At 38.5% G+C, this 14,922-nt stretch overlaps 3 pseudogenes; all 3 read left to right on the plus strand.

The window, feature by feature from the left end:
* The first annotated feature begins 681 nt into the window (after positions 1-681).
* LOC137586334 (probable trafficking protein particle complex subunit 13 homolog) lies at positions 682-1,629 on the plus strand (annotated as a pseudogene).
* A 618-nt stretch (positions 1,630-2,247) lies between these two features.
* LOC137586335 (probable trafficking protein particle complex subunit 13 homolog) lies at positions 2,248-4,117 on the plus strand (annotated as a pseudogene).
* Positions 4,118-10,052: 5,935 nt separating this feature from the next.
* Positions 10,053-11,837, plus strand: LOC137586336 (probable trafficking protein particle complex subunit 13 homolog; annotated as a pseudogene).
* The last annotated feature ends 3,085 nt before the right edge of the window (positions 11,838-14,922 follow it).

The following is a 14,922-nucleotide window of genomic DNA, read 5'->3' on the forward strand; positions in this document are numbered from 1 at the left end:
CTTACATCAATTCGTTTACAATTGCAACTCTTCAGATGAAGGTTTTAATACAGGTGAAATGGTGATTAGATTGATTCCCTTTTCGCTAGCCCTGCATTACTCGTAAAAAAAAGGATGGTTCAGCAAGACTATATGTAGACTATCGCCAGTTGAATTTGAACACGGTTTCCTTTGCCATTGATTGCAGATCAAATAAAAAAGACGCACAATACTTCACCTGCTTGGATATGGCAAGCGGATTTTATCACGTTCCGATAAGCTTAAATTCTATTGAATATACGGCATTCGTTACACTGGATGGGCAATATAAATTTTAGTCCATGCCCTTTGCACTTAAAAATGCTCGTTCAGTGTTCCAAGGGGCAATTTTGAAAGCATTAGGAGATAGCATATTCGTACGTGATAGTTTACATGCATGATATCATGATCATAGTTCCAACCATAATTTAAGAAAAACTCGATTGCCTCAAGCAATTTTTGACTATCAAATCGAATAATTCAATTTGGCACACAAACTACTCTTACTCATTTCTACCGACCTACTAAATTTGACTAAAATCGGACTAAAAACACGCAAAATATTCTTATAAACGAGTTTTACTAGGCGGTCTAAGGGGCGGAGTTGGTGCCAGAGTGCACGTGAGTTTATAAGAGTGAGCGAGATAGCATATGGTAGGAGGCATGCAAAAAGAATTTAATAAACATATTTGTACGTAGTACATACAAGTATGTAGTAAATAGTCTGCCAAAGTCGGAAAGACGACTTACTTTCTGTAGGTCTTTTCCCTATCCTTAATCGGCTAGCGTATACCTTCTGTTTATTTATAAATATATACATTTAGACTGGTTTGCGAAGTCAACTACACCACTCCTGCTGGATTTGGCCAATCGTTACGGAAATTGTTCAAGTTTCAAGTACTTAAACCGCTTGATGTAAAGACCAAATTTTATAATGCGGAAATGGATGAAATATACCTAGAAGCTCAAATACAAAATGTTACGACTGGACCTTTTTGCCTAGAAAAGGTGGAATTGGATAACTCGGAACATTACACAGTCACATCCTTAAGTACTCTTTCAAACGGAGAGTCCGTGTTAACCTCAAAACACATGCTGCAACCTAACAATAGCTGTCAGTTTCTTTATTGCATAAAGGTGTGTACAGAATGTTTAAAACTAACAAGTGTACTTGTGATAACAAAGATCTTTGTTTGGAAGTGATAGATGCCAAAAAACGTAATTAAAGTTGGATCAATATTTTCCTTTCTGTGTAGAGTCACAAATAGTTCTGATCATCCTATGAAATTGCATATTCATATTGATACTAAAATGTTAACAAGCAGCTATACTGGATCTGCTGATTTTCTTTTGGAGGTATTAAAACCGGCGGAAAAGACCGAGTTTTCTTTATCAATTTCTCCTTCAAATGTGGGCCTAATCAGAGTATCACCGTTGTTACTGGTTGATACTCTACAAAACAGGCGGTATTATTTTGAAAAGGTAGTAGATGTTTTTGTTGATGATGCAGACTACCACCAAGATGATGTATTTTTCCTCAATAAGTTAACTGAATACGAAAATTCACAGGAATTACTAAGAGAAAAGAAAATTCAATTGCAAGTTGTTTAGTTATGATGGCAGTACAACATAAGAATATATATATTTATAAATATTCGTCTAAAATATGGACAAGCAAGCTTATAGATAATGGTAAATATATCCTTTTGTAGCTATTAAACATATAACCTTCTTTGAACAGATAAATAAAACACATAAAATCAGGATAATTATTGAGAAATTGTGTATCTGGATGCAGAAGAAGGAAGTTAGAAAGTTTTACTCTTTGATATATCGTGCGAATTACTAATGTTAAATCATATCAAAGCCGAAAAACCAGAATTTATTTGGGTATTTTAAGAGAAACTTAGGAGGCGGTTGTAATTCAGCACTGCAACCATTTGTGTGACGGAAGTTAATTCAAAAACTAAGCAAAAAGGAAAGACGAAGAGAGCGAATCGCTATGTTTCTTAGCTCCAAACATGCTTGCTTAAAGTGCAAACCAAACAAATCAACAAATACAATTATTTTGGAAACAAATTTTTTTGTGCGAAAAAGGGTAGAAGACTCTGAGGGAATTGAGTGAGTAAGGCGCACACAATGAATTCGATGTGTATGAATGTTTTTGTGTGTTGTGACTCATAACCAAGGTAGGTATTGGCAGTGCTGTGATACTACCGATGCTACGCAATGGTGTACGACTGTTGACATTGTGTTATGTGAGAAGGCATTACAAGGGTCTGCATTAATTTTGGCATTAAGCAAAGAGCTTGAAGGAACGGCAGTACAATGGCTGTCGCATGCTGGTTATGCTGGAATCAAATGTCCAGAGTTTAAGCAGTTATTTCAACAACGCTTTAAAAACAGAAACGTCCATATGTAGACTATCGCCAGTTGAATTTGAACACGGTTTCTGACAGGTTTCCTTTGCCATTGATTGCAGATCAAATAGCTAGACTAAGAGACGCGCAATACTTTACCTGCTTGGATATGGCAAGCGGATTTTATCACATTCCGATAAGTTTAAATTCTATTGAATATACGGCATTCGTTACACTAGATGGGCAATATAAATTTTTGTCCATGCCCTTTGCACTTAAAAACGCTCGTTCAGTGTTCCAAGGGGCAATTTTGAAAGCATTAGGAGATAGCATATTCGTACGTGATAGTTTACATGGATGATATCATGATCATAGCTCCAACCATAATTTAAGAAAAACTCGATTGCCTCAAGCAATTTTTGACTATCGAATCGAATAATTCAATTTGGCACACAAGCTACTCTTACTCATTTCTACCGACCTACTAAATTTGACTAAAATCGGACTAAAAACACGCAAAATATTCTTATAAACGAGTTTTACTAAGCGGTCTAAGGGGCGGAGTTGGTGTCAGAGTGCACGTGAGTTTATAAGAGTGAGCGAGATAGCATATGGTAGGAGGCATGCAAAAAGAATTTAATAAACATATTTGTACGTAGTACATACAAGTATGTAGTACATAGTCTGCCAAAGTCGGAAAGACGACTTACTTTCTGTAGGTCTTGTCCCTATCCTTAATCGGCTAGCGTATACCTGTTGTTTATTTATAAATATATACATTTAGACTGGTTTGCGAAGTCAACTACACCACTCCTGCTGGATTTAGCCAATCGAACTTAAACCACTCAAATTTTATAATGCGGAAACGGATGAAATATACCTACAAGCTCAAATGCAAAATGTTACGACTGGACCTTTTTGCCTAGAAAAGGTGGAATTGGATAACTCGGAACATTACACAGTCACATCCCAAAATACTCTTCCAAATGGAGAGTCCGTATTAACCTCAAAACACATGCTGCAACCTAACAATAGCTGTCAGTTTCTTTATTGCATAAAGGTATGTACAAAATGTTTAAAACTAACAAGTGCACTTGTACATACATAAATTCACAGCCAAAATCTACTATTGCGAGATGCTCCAAAGTATTGCGTCAATTTACCAATGTGGGTAAGCTTGATATTGTTTGGCGATCTAGTCTGGGTGAAAGAGGAAGATTGCAAACAAGTCAATTGCAACGATTGGTAGGTATTTTATTTAATATTATAAAATATATTTCTAATAGACTTTTTTTTAGCCTTTTGAAAACGAAGATCTTTGTTTGGAAGTGGTAGATGCCAAAAACATAATTAAAATTGGATCAATATTTTCCTTTCTGTGTAGAGTCACAAATAGTTCTGATCATCCTATGAAATTGCATATTCATCTTGATATTAAAATGTTAACAAACAGCTATACTGGATCTGCTGATTTTCTTTTGGAGGTATTACAACCGGCGGAAAAGACCGAGTTTTCTTTATCAATTTCTCCTTCAAATTTGGGCCTAATCAGAGTATCACCGTTGTTACTGGTTGATACTCTACAAAACAGGCGGTATTATTTTGAAAAGGTAGTAGATGTTTTTGTTGTTGATGCAGACTACCACCAAGATGATGTATTTTTCCTAAATAAGTTAACTGAATACGAAAATTCACAGGAATTACTAAAAGAAAAGAAAATTCAATTGCAAGTTGTTTAGTTATGATGGCAGTACAATATAAGAATATATATATTTATAAATATTCGTCTAAATTATGGACAAGCAAGCTTATAGATAATGGTAAATGTATTCTTTTGTAGCTATTAAACATATAACCTTCTTTGAACAGATAAAGACGCTTTCTGCTCTCTGACGTGACGGTCGTGTTTTTGCATAGCTCCTGAGTTTTTATTAATATTTATTGTTTTTTCTCAATTTTTAATTGTGCTTAGTTTGTTTACACTTCCGCTGGTGTTGTTCGCTTGACTCCCTTGTGTTTTATTTCCATAATTCGCCAAATTAATCAGTTTAAACAGTTTTTTCTTTTTCGTGATTAGTGTTTGGTGCATTTACATATTTTTTTTTTTTTTTTCTTTCGTCATTGCTTCTGCAGTTGCTCCCCTCATCGCCCCCATCATACCATCAGTGCTAGTGGCTTTGTTGTTCTCTCTGCTTTGTGCTTGTGCTTAGCTTCTCTCCCGCGTAATCACTTTTGTAAGGCCGCCTCTCAAAGCTCGGCTTATAACTGTTCTTGCACTCTCTGTTGTGCTGTGCACTCTAGCTGTCTCTTTGTTTTATTTGTAATTATTGATTATTTATCAATAATTATCTTTGTGCTGTGAATTTAATTTTTCTATATATTCTTATATATATATAATTTTTTTGCCTTTCTTTCGGCTTTTCAATGGCTTGTTGTCTACCTAATTGCAAACATTCTGATCGTTTTGATGATCAGTATAGAGCAATATCTTGTTGGCTCTGCGATAATCTTATTCACTTAAAATGTGCTGGCCTCAATGGCCGCGACTACGACAAATTTTCTGGTTTGTCTGTTTCTAAGCCTGAGCTTGGCTTAATGCGCTGGACTTGCCCATCTTGTGCCAGACAGCAGCTTGATTAGCCGTATGTTTAGCCGTATGTATAGGGATCTTCGTTTAAGGTTTCTTTCTTTAAACAAACTGGCCAAACAGCTGTCAAACGAGTGTGACTCTAGCGTTCAATTATTGTCGCAATTCAAATTTGTTCCACCTTCGGAGAAATTGCACAAGAAATGTACCCTTGAGTTGCCACGTAAGCAGTCGCCAGCTCTTTCTATTACTTCCTCTCCGATTTTACTTTCGCCTACACCATCTTCTTGTCCCTCTTTATGCTCTTCTTTTCAGATTGAAGTACCCATTACAAGCCCTGGTGTACCTCAATCTATCCCTCACGGGAACTCTGATCAAGCACAGGATCATGCCGGCTCTCAATCACTTGCGGATCCCAATGCTCCTCCGCCTCCACTAACTGTAGTGCCTCATCGCAAACAATTATTTATTTCTAGGCTTGCTCCAGATACTTCTGAGTCGTCTGTGGCAGCTTACATTGGTAATATTTGCCCTGCTAAGGTTTTAATTCAAAAGTTTAAGTTTTCTAGGCCTCGTGAAATCTCCTCTTTTAAAATTACAGTACCAAATGAGTACTTCTCAGCTATGGTTGACCCTAATTTTTGGCCAGAGGGCCTAGTTGTACACGAGTTTGCGCCCAATAAGCGCTCTCCTCCGTTGCCTGTCCACCTTCCTACTTTATCTTCTACTTCAAAAAACTAATAACGTCTAGTCTTTGCATTCATTATCAAAATGTAAGAGGACTTCTTACCAAGCTGTCGAACCTTTTCTGTGATAGCCAAACCTTTTCGGCTGACATATTAGCTTTCTCTGAAACTTGGCTTAACTCCTCTGTTTTAGATAATGAAATTCTTTCTAATAATTTTATTTCTTATAGGCTTGATCGTGTTGGTCGTCGTGGCGGTGGAGTACTCATTGCTGTAAACTCGAATCTGTCTTCAAGTGTGGTGCCGATTGATCTCCCCTTAGGTGTTGAGTTTATTTGCGTCGAAGTTACATGTTCTAACTTTAGCCTATATATCTCTTGTTCATATATTCCTCCAGCTTCTGATATCATGATCTACGTGCACCATGCTGATGCTTTACGAACTATTTTTGGTCGTCTTAAAGATCGTGATGTTCTTATAGTTTTAGGTGATTTTAACTTGCCTAATATTTCTTGGCTTGTTGATGATAATCTTTCTTTCTTAATTCCTTCATCTCAACATGTTTTTCTTGATAGCCTACTTGAATGTCCACTATATCAGTTGAATTCTTTCCTTAACTGTTCTAAAAGAATCCTTGATCTTGTTTTTGTCTCTGATCCCACTGTTAGTGCTGTATCGCAAACACAGCCACTAGTGAAACCTGAAGATCCTTATCATCCTACCATTGAAGTTACTATTTCTTACAATTCCGTTACTAATTTATTTAAAAACATCTCAAATACTCGTCGTAGATGTTTTCGTAAAACAAATTTCAATCTTCTTAACAGCCTTATTTTCTCTTTTGATTGGTCGTTTCTATTTGAGTGCTGCGATATAGATTGTGCAGTGAAGTTTTTCTATTCTGCTCTTATAATTGATAAATGCGTTCCTTATGTGAATGTCTCTACCGTCTCCAGCTCGCCAGTCTGGTTCACACGTAGGCTCTCTAATCTTCGTAACATTAAATCGAGATATTTTAAAAGATTTAAAAAAACTGGTTCGCGACTTGACTATGCAAATTATTGTATAGCCAAATCTCAATTTTGTCTTTTAAATACTCAATGCTACAACAATTATCTCGTTCGCTGTAAGGCTGAATTTTATAATAATCCCAAAAGATTTTACAACTTTGTCAATTCCAAAAGACGCTCTAATGTACTACCTTCCACCTTCAGACTTAACGATCAGTCTGCTAATAATGATTTAGATATTGCAGATCTGTTTGCTAAATTTTTTCAGTCGACATATTCTACTACTGTTTCGGATCCCACACCCTATCCCTTTTCAATCCCACATTTAAATTGTATGTTTTTTCCCAGTATTACTGAAGACTGTATTCTCTCTAGCTTGTCATCTATGAAGTCTTCCTTCGTTCCCGGGCCTGATGATATTCCCAGTTGCATCCTTAAAATGTGTTCGATTTCCCTATCTAAGCCTTTAGCTCGGTTATTCTTTATATCGAGTGAGACTTGTAGATTTCCTGATATTTGGAAGGAGTCATTTATTATTCCGCTTTTTAAAAAGGGTAGCAAATCGGATGTTTCCAACTACCGTGGCATTGCCAAACTTTCGGCAATACCTAAACTGTTTGAGAAAATTATTACGTCTTCCCTTCAACATCTATCCAGATCCACTATTTCTCCTTGCCAGCATGGTTTCATGAAAGGTCGTTCGTCGCTTACCAACCTTTTAGAATTGACTACCCTAGTACACCATGGCTTCCGTAAAAAGTGTCAAACTGATGTTATTTATACTGACTTCAGTAAGGCTTTTGATACGGTTGATCATTCTTTGCTTCTCGCGAAACTTAACATCATGGGTTTTTCACCAAAATTATTGGGTTGGTTAAAGTCGTATCTTATTGGCAGAACCCAAAAGGTGTCTTTTCGTTCCTCGATATCTAAAACTGTTCGAGTTACGTCAGGTGTACCCCAAGGCAGTCATCTGGGCCCACTATTATTTACATTTTTTATAAATGATTTGCCTTTGGCCTTGGCTCATTCACGCGTGCTCATGTTTGCGGATGACGTCAAGATTTGTTATTCCTATAATGATCCTTCTTTCCAACAGTACTTGCAATCAGATCTCGATGCGTTCTGTGATTGGTGCCACGTTAATAAATTACACCTTAATGCCTCTAAGTGTTCTTTTATGACTTTCAGTCGTTTGTCTCCGCTCCTAGCTCATTACTCTATAAAGTCTGTTCTGTTAGATTGTGTTCCATCATTCAAAGACTTAGGCGTTATGTTTGACCCTAAACTTTCATTTAATGTTCATATTTCTTCAATTGTCAACAGAGCAAGCAGCCTTCTCGGCTTCATTAAACGTTGGGCCAAAGAATTTGATGATCCCTATGTAACAAAGGTTTTATACACTTCGTTAGTTCGCCCTACTCTAGAATATTGCTCGCCAGTGTGGAACCCGCAATATGATGTTCACCAGCGTAGTATTGAATCGGTACAGAAGCAATTCCTTAAGTTTGCGCTACGCGGTCTAAATTGGGACCCGGGTCTTCGCCTACCTTCTTATTCTGACAGACTTCTTCTTATTAATCTTCCTTCACTTTATAACCGTAGGCTTGTTTTTGGCATTCTCTTTCTCCATAAACTAGTCAACGGCGAAGTCATTTCTACGAATTTACTAGATACGCTGTATTTTTGTGTTCCCTCACGTCGGACCAGAAACTTTGTTCCTATTCACCTTAGTAGATGTCTGACTAACTACTCTCTTCACGAACCTCTTCGTGTTCTTTGCCAATCTTTTAACAACCTTTCTCACCTTATCTCTCCTCATCTTTCTGTCACTTCTCTTCGCGCTATACTTTTTAATCATCTACAGCGAAACCAATGAAAATATTCTGGACTTGGATTGGCTGCAACTCATCCCTGGCCACATTGGCTGTGAATCGTGGCATAGCTGGCACCTTGTGCAAATAAAACACCTCCACCGGGCTGGGGATGTTTAGTTGTGTATAAAGCTAAGCTACCTTCTTCATTTAATTACTATCTGTCTTTAGCTTAAGCTTTTTCGTCGACTGCTGTGTTAGTTGACGTAAATAAATAAATAAATAAATAAATAAATAAATAAAACACATAAAATCAGGATAATTATTGAGAAATTGTGTATCTAGATGCAAAAGAAGGAAGCTAGAAAGTTTTACTCTTTGATATATCGTGCGAATTACTAATGTTAAATCATATCAAAGCCGAAAAACCAGAATTTGTTTGGGTATTTTAAGAGAAACTTAGGAGGCGGTTGTAATTCAGCACTGCAACCATTTGTGTGACGGAAGTTACTTCAAAAACTAAGCAAAAAGACGAAGAGAGCGAAAGGCTCTGTTTCTTAGCTCCAAACATGCTTGCTTAAAGTGCAAACCAAACAAATCAACAAATACAATTATTTTGGAAACAAATTTTTTTGTGCGGAAAAGGATAGAAGACTCTGAACAGATTACAGGGAACTGAGTGAGTGAGGCGCACACAATGCATTCGATGTGTATGAATGTTTTTGTGTGTTGTGACTCATAACCAAGGTACTCACTCGATTGAATGAAGCGTAAAGCAGAGTCAAAACTTTGGAAAAGCCGAAGACACTCAAGTATTTAAAGCATCGTTCATTTTGAAGTGAACAACAGTCTTGGCGCCCCGACATCAGAAGTGGGATGCAATCCTCGTGAAGAAAATATTGAAGTTCATCTCCGCGTCCTAAAGAAGCAGCAACATGCAAATTTCATGGAACTGACAAAAAACTTGCAAGCGTCGGTAAGAGAACCGTCGCTTGGCAGTGCTGTGATACTACCGATGCTACGCAATGGTGTACGACTGTTGACATTGTGTTATGTGAAAAGGCATTACAAGGGTCTGCATTAATTTTGGCATTAAGCAAAGCGCTTGAAGGAAGTTCAGTACAATGGCTGTCACATGCGTGTTATACTGTAATCAAATGTCCAGAGTTTAAGCAGTTATTTCAACAACGCTTTAAAAACAGAGACGTCTGCCGCTGCCATTTTAAATAAGCCGAATAGTCGTCCCAACAACGGTGATTCTCTGCAATATATGCGAGTCGCCTTGTAACGTCACTTCTTACGAAATGAAAGAACATGAATTTAGAAAAAAATTGCTGTGTCCCTGGTTCTGGGACATATTGGCGTGTGCAACGAATTACGTACACTGCCGACATTCAAAATAGACGCAATCTTCAGGCGGAGTTGCAAGACTTTAAGCTCGACAAGAGAGCACCCAATTTTGAAAATGAGGAGCCTCCATCAAAGCGGCCAAAGTCATTTTCAATAAAGTGCCATAAATATGGAAAGCTGGGATGCAAGATGGCCGAATGCGGAGTCCGAGGTCAAGGCACTGGAACATGTTCGAGACGAGACCACCGAGGAAGTTTACCATAGGCAAAGGACAACATAACGTGCTGTCGCTGTAAGGAAAAAGAGCATATGGCTACTCACTATCCATGGAAACTGTCAAGGGAGGAGCGGCTTCACGCACCGAAAAGAGAGCTGAATTATGTGTGATAGACGAGCTAAAAACAAATATGCAGTTACGAGCTGAGAATTTTCCAATTACCTTTGCTCTGGAGCAGAGTACTTGTTATTAAAGGATTCTAAATTCTATTAAATATACGGCACTCGTTACACTGGATGGGCAATATAAATTTTTGTCCATGCCCTGTGCACTTAAAAATGCTCGTTCAGTGTTCCAAGGGGCAATTTTGAAAGCATAAGGAGATAGCATATTCGTACGTGATAGTTTACATGGATGATATCATGATCATAGCTCCAACCATAATTTAAGAAAAACTCGATTGCCTCAAGCAATTTTTGACTATCGAATCGAATAATTCAATTTGGCACACAAACTACTCTTACTCATTTCTACCGACCTACTAAATTTGACTAAAATCGGACTAAAAACACGCAAAATATTCTTATAAACGAGTTTTACTAAGCGGTCTAAGGGGCGGAGTTGGTGTCAGAGTGCACGTGAGTTTATAAGAGTGAGCGAGATAGCATATGGTAGGAGGCATGCAAAAAGAATTTAATAAACATATTTGTACGTAGTACATACAAGTATGTAGTACATAGTCTGCCAAAGTCGGAAAGACGACTTACTTTCTGTAGGTCTTTTCCCTATCCTTAATCGGCTAGCGTATACCTGTTGTTTATTTATAAATATATACATTTAGACTGGTTTGCGAAGTCAACTACACCACTCCTGCTGGATTTGGCCAATCGTACTTAAACCACTCAAATTTTATAATGCGGAAACGGATGAAATATACCTACAAGCTCAAATACAAAATGTTACGACTGGACCTTTTTGCCTAGAAAAGGTGGAATTGGATAACTCGGAACATTACACAGTCACATCCCAAAATACTCTTCCAAATGGAGAATTCGTATTAACTTCAAAACACATACTGCAGCTTAACAATAGCTGCCAGTTTCTTTATTGCATAAAGGTATGTACAAAATGTTTAAAACTAACAAGTGCACTTGTACATACATAAATTCACAGCCAAAATCTACTATTGCGAGATGCTCCAAAGTATTGCGTCAATTTACCAATGTGGGTTAGCTGGATATTGTTTGGCGATCTAATCTGGGTGAAAGAGGAAGATTGCAAACAAGTCAATTGCAACGATTGGTAGGTATTTTATTTAATATTATAAAATATATTTCTAATAGACTGTTTTTATAGCCTTTCGAAAACGAAGATCTTTGTTTGGAGGTGATAGATGCCAAAAACATAATTAAAATTGGATCAATATTTTCCTTTCTGTGTAGTCACAAATAGTTCTGATCATCCTATGAAATTGCATATTCATCTTGATACTAAAATGTTAACAAACAGCTATACTGGATCTGCTGATTTTCTTTTGGAGGTATTACAACCGGCGGAAAAGACCGAGTTTTCTTTATCAATTTCTCCTTTAAATGTGGGCCTAATCAGAGTATCAACGTTGTTACTGGTTGATACTCTACAAAACCGGCGGTATTATTTTGAAAAGGTAGTAGATGTTTTTGTTGTTGATGCAGACTACCACCAAGATGATGTATTTTTCCTGAATAAGTTAACTGAATACGAAAATTCACAGGAATTACTAAGAGAAAAGAAAATTCAACTGCAAGTTGTTTAGTTATGACGGCAGTACAATATAAGAAAATATGGATTTATAAATATTCGTCTAAAATATGGACAAGCAAGCTTATAGATAATGGTAAATATATCCTTTTGTAGCTATTAAACATATAACCTTCTTTGAACAGATAAATAAAACACATAAAATCAGGATAATTATTGAGAAATTGTGTATCTGGATGCAGAAGAAGGAAGTTAGAAAGTTTTACTCTTTGATATATCGTGCGAATTACTAATGTTGAATTATATCAAAGCCGAAAAACCAGAATTTGTTTGGGTATTTTAAGAGAAACTTAGGAGGCGGTTGTAATTCAGCACTGCAACCATTTGTGTGACGGAAGTTACTTCAAAAACTAAGAAAAAGGAAAAACGAAGAGAGCGAATCGCTCTGTTTCTTAGCTCCAAACATGCTTGCTTAAAGTGCAAACCAAACAAATCAACAAATACATTGTTATGTATGTGACCCATCTCTAAGAAGCTGTTATCGTCGCACTGTTAAAAGGTCTGTTAACAGGTGTACTTCTCAGTCGTTTTACTCCCCTGCTACAACTACGAGGGACTTCTATTACTACAACTGTTACTACAACTTCGAGTAACTTCTACTACTACAACTACGAGGGACTTCTATTACTACACCTATTACTACAACTACGAGTAACATCTACTACTACAACTACGAGGGACTTCCACTACTACAACTATTGCTACGGCTACGATATATGTGTATATATGTGTATATGACGTGTACAGTTACAATCCCCTATTCAGGTGAGTGATTTGACTTTATCGTAAATATGTATATGAAATACTCAACCATCATTTGTCAATCGGAAATTGCGGCCTACTACCAATTTCACAAGCGAGACCAACTAATTGATGAATCGGTTGCGAACTACATGGCTGCACTTAGGACTCTCGCTGTCGACAGCAAATTCGGAGCTGCGTTGAATCGCATGTTGCGCGACCGCTTCGTATGCGGAATGAAGGATGAGGGTCTTCAGAAGAGTCTACTAGCAGAGACAGATTTAACGATTCAACGAGCGATGGAACGCCCCACATCTAGTGAGGCCGCTGCTCACAGCGCTCGGGCCAGTAAGTCTGTTTTGTTTTACGTGGCGTGTACCCATTAATAGGGTTTACTACCACGGCACTCAAATATGCCACAATGGGCAAATAGTACACGTGACGATTCGATGCGTCGCCAAACGCCCGTTTGAGAACTGCTTATGCAGAATCTCTCCAGTGCCAGTTGAATGCCATGTTGGGCGGACACGACATTCCCCCTTGGGTGGGGCGAGGCCGACCTAAAACCTCTGCTGGTCTTTGGGTGCAGCACCCGGCTGAATAACGCCACTCCACGTATTGAGTTATTCAACTCATACCCACCTCTGGGTATTAAACCACAGCCACTACGATCTCCCACAAGGGGGCCAACCACAAAGGGCTAGTGGGCAAACTAGCCCATACCGTAGTACCGAATCACAGTTCCGGTCGGCTGTTCGCAGTCGAAACTACTAACCATTTTTGTTACCGCCAAACAGGAAATGGGTAAACCCCGCCGCTCGAATTAGCTACTGCTGAAATTCAACAGTACCCAGGAAGCACCACTTAGAGGTTTCGAGTCGACTTGACCTGATTCACGGCTGACAGCGCTCGGGCCATGCGAAATACAGCTGAGAGCACTGAAGCGATACACGAAGTGCAGACCAGCCATGCGATGGCTGCGGGGGTGCCCACTTGCGGAAACTGTGCCTACATCGGAACCCTGTGTGCCATGCCTGTCACCGAGGAGGCCATCTTCAACGAGTCTGCCGGGCTGTAAGAGACCCAAGTCGTAAAGCGACAAATCGAGTGCCCATGCCTCCTACCGAGGAACACACAAGCATACTACCGTTGATTTGCCCAAAGGAAATTGTTACAATAATTTTAAATAATCGAAAATGCCAATTCGAAGTGGATTTGGGGTCTGCGATCACTATGATAGACGAAGCTACGTTTCGTTACATCTGGCCAACGGACAGACCGAATATCCAAGATTGTTCCCTAGAGTTTACGGGAATTAGGCCGTTTTATGGGACCACATGTGTCATTACAAATCATGTCAGCGAGACGCATTCCATTCGCAATTAAAGAATTATATGAAGAAGAATTAGACCGTCTTTGCTCCCAAGGAATCCTAGTACCCATTGAATACTCCGACTGGGCGACTCATTCAGTTTCAGTAATTAAAAAGGATGGTACTATTCGCATATGTGGCGACTACAAGTCTACAATTAATAGAGTGATTAAGCAAAACGGCCATCAAATTCCTGCAATGAATTCATTATTAGCATCAGTTGAAGGAGGATCTATATTTGCGAAAATCGGCTTGGCTCAGGCGTACCAACAACTAGTGGTGGATGAGCAGTCCGCGTTGTTGCAAACCATATGTACACACAAAGGTTATTTCAAAGTAACCAGACTACAATTTGGGATATCTTCAGCCCCTGGCATATTTCAGATCTGCATCGAACGTATACTGCAGAGCGTTTCTGGTGTTTTACCCTATTTCGATGACATAATTGGTATGGGAAAATCAGAGGAAGAGCTAGCGGTGCGTCTTAATGAGGTGCTTTCAAGATTTGATAAGGCCGGACTACGCCTACGCAGAGACAAGTGACAATTTGGAGTTCCGTCAGTAGAATTTTTAGGTTTTAAAATCGATGCACTGAGTGTAAGACCGTGTGCCAGTAAGGTCGAAGCTATTAAGTGCGCTCCGGCTCCAAAAGATAAGAAACAATTAGAAGCATTCTTGGGACTCATCAATTTTTACCACTTCACCGTCTGCTAGATAAAAATGCGCTATGGGTGTGCGTTTACTTCGTTTACTCTCGTCACAGATCATCGCCCATTGCTCGGAATTTTTTCAACGGCCAAGGCAACTCCAAATGTTATTTCTATACAGATGCTTTGAAGAGCAATATTCTTGAATGCCTATGACTTTACACTAATTCACAGACCTGGATCAGAAATGGGCAACGCCGAATTCTTAAGACGATGCCATTTACCACAACAAGGAGAAGGCAACACTACAGAAGAAGTGT

The sequence above is a fragment of the Drosophila tropicalis genome, unplaced genomic scaffold, assembly GCF_018151085.1.
Source record: "Drosophila tropicalis isolate 14030-0801.00 unplaced genomic scaffold, ASM1815108v1 contig_979, whole genome shotgun sequence".
Taxonomy (NCBI): domain Eukaryota; kingdom Metazoa; phylum Arthropoda; class Insecta; order Diptera; family Drosophilidae; genus Drosophila; species Drosophila tropicalis.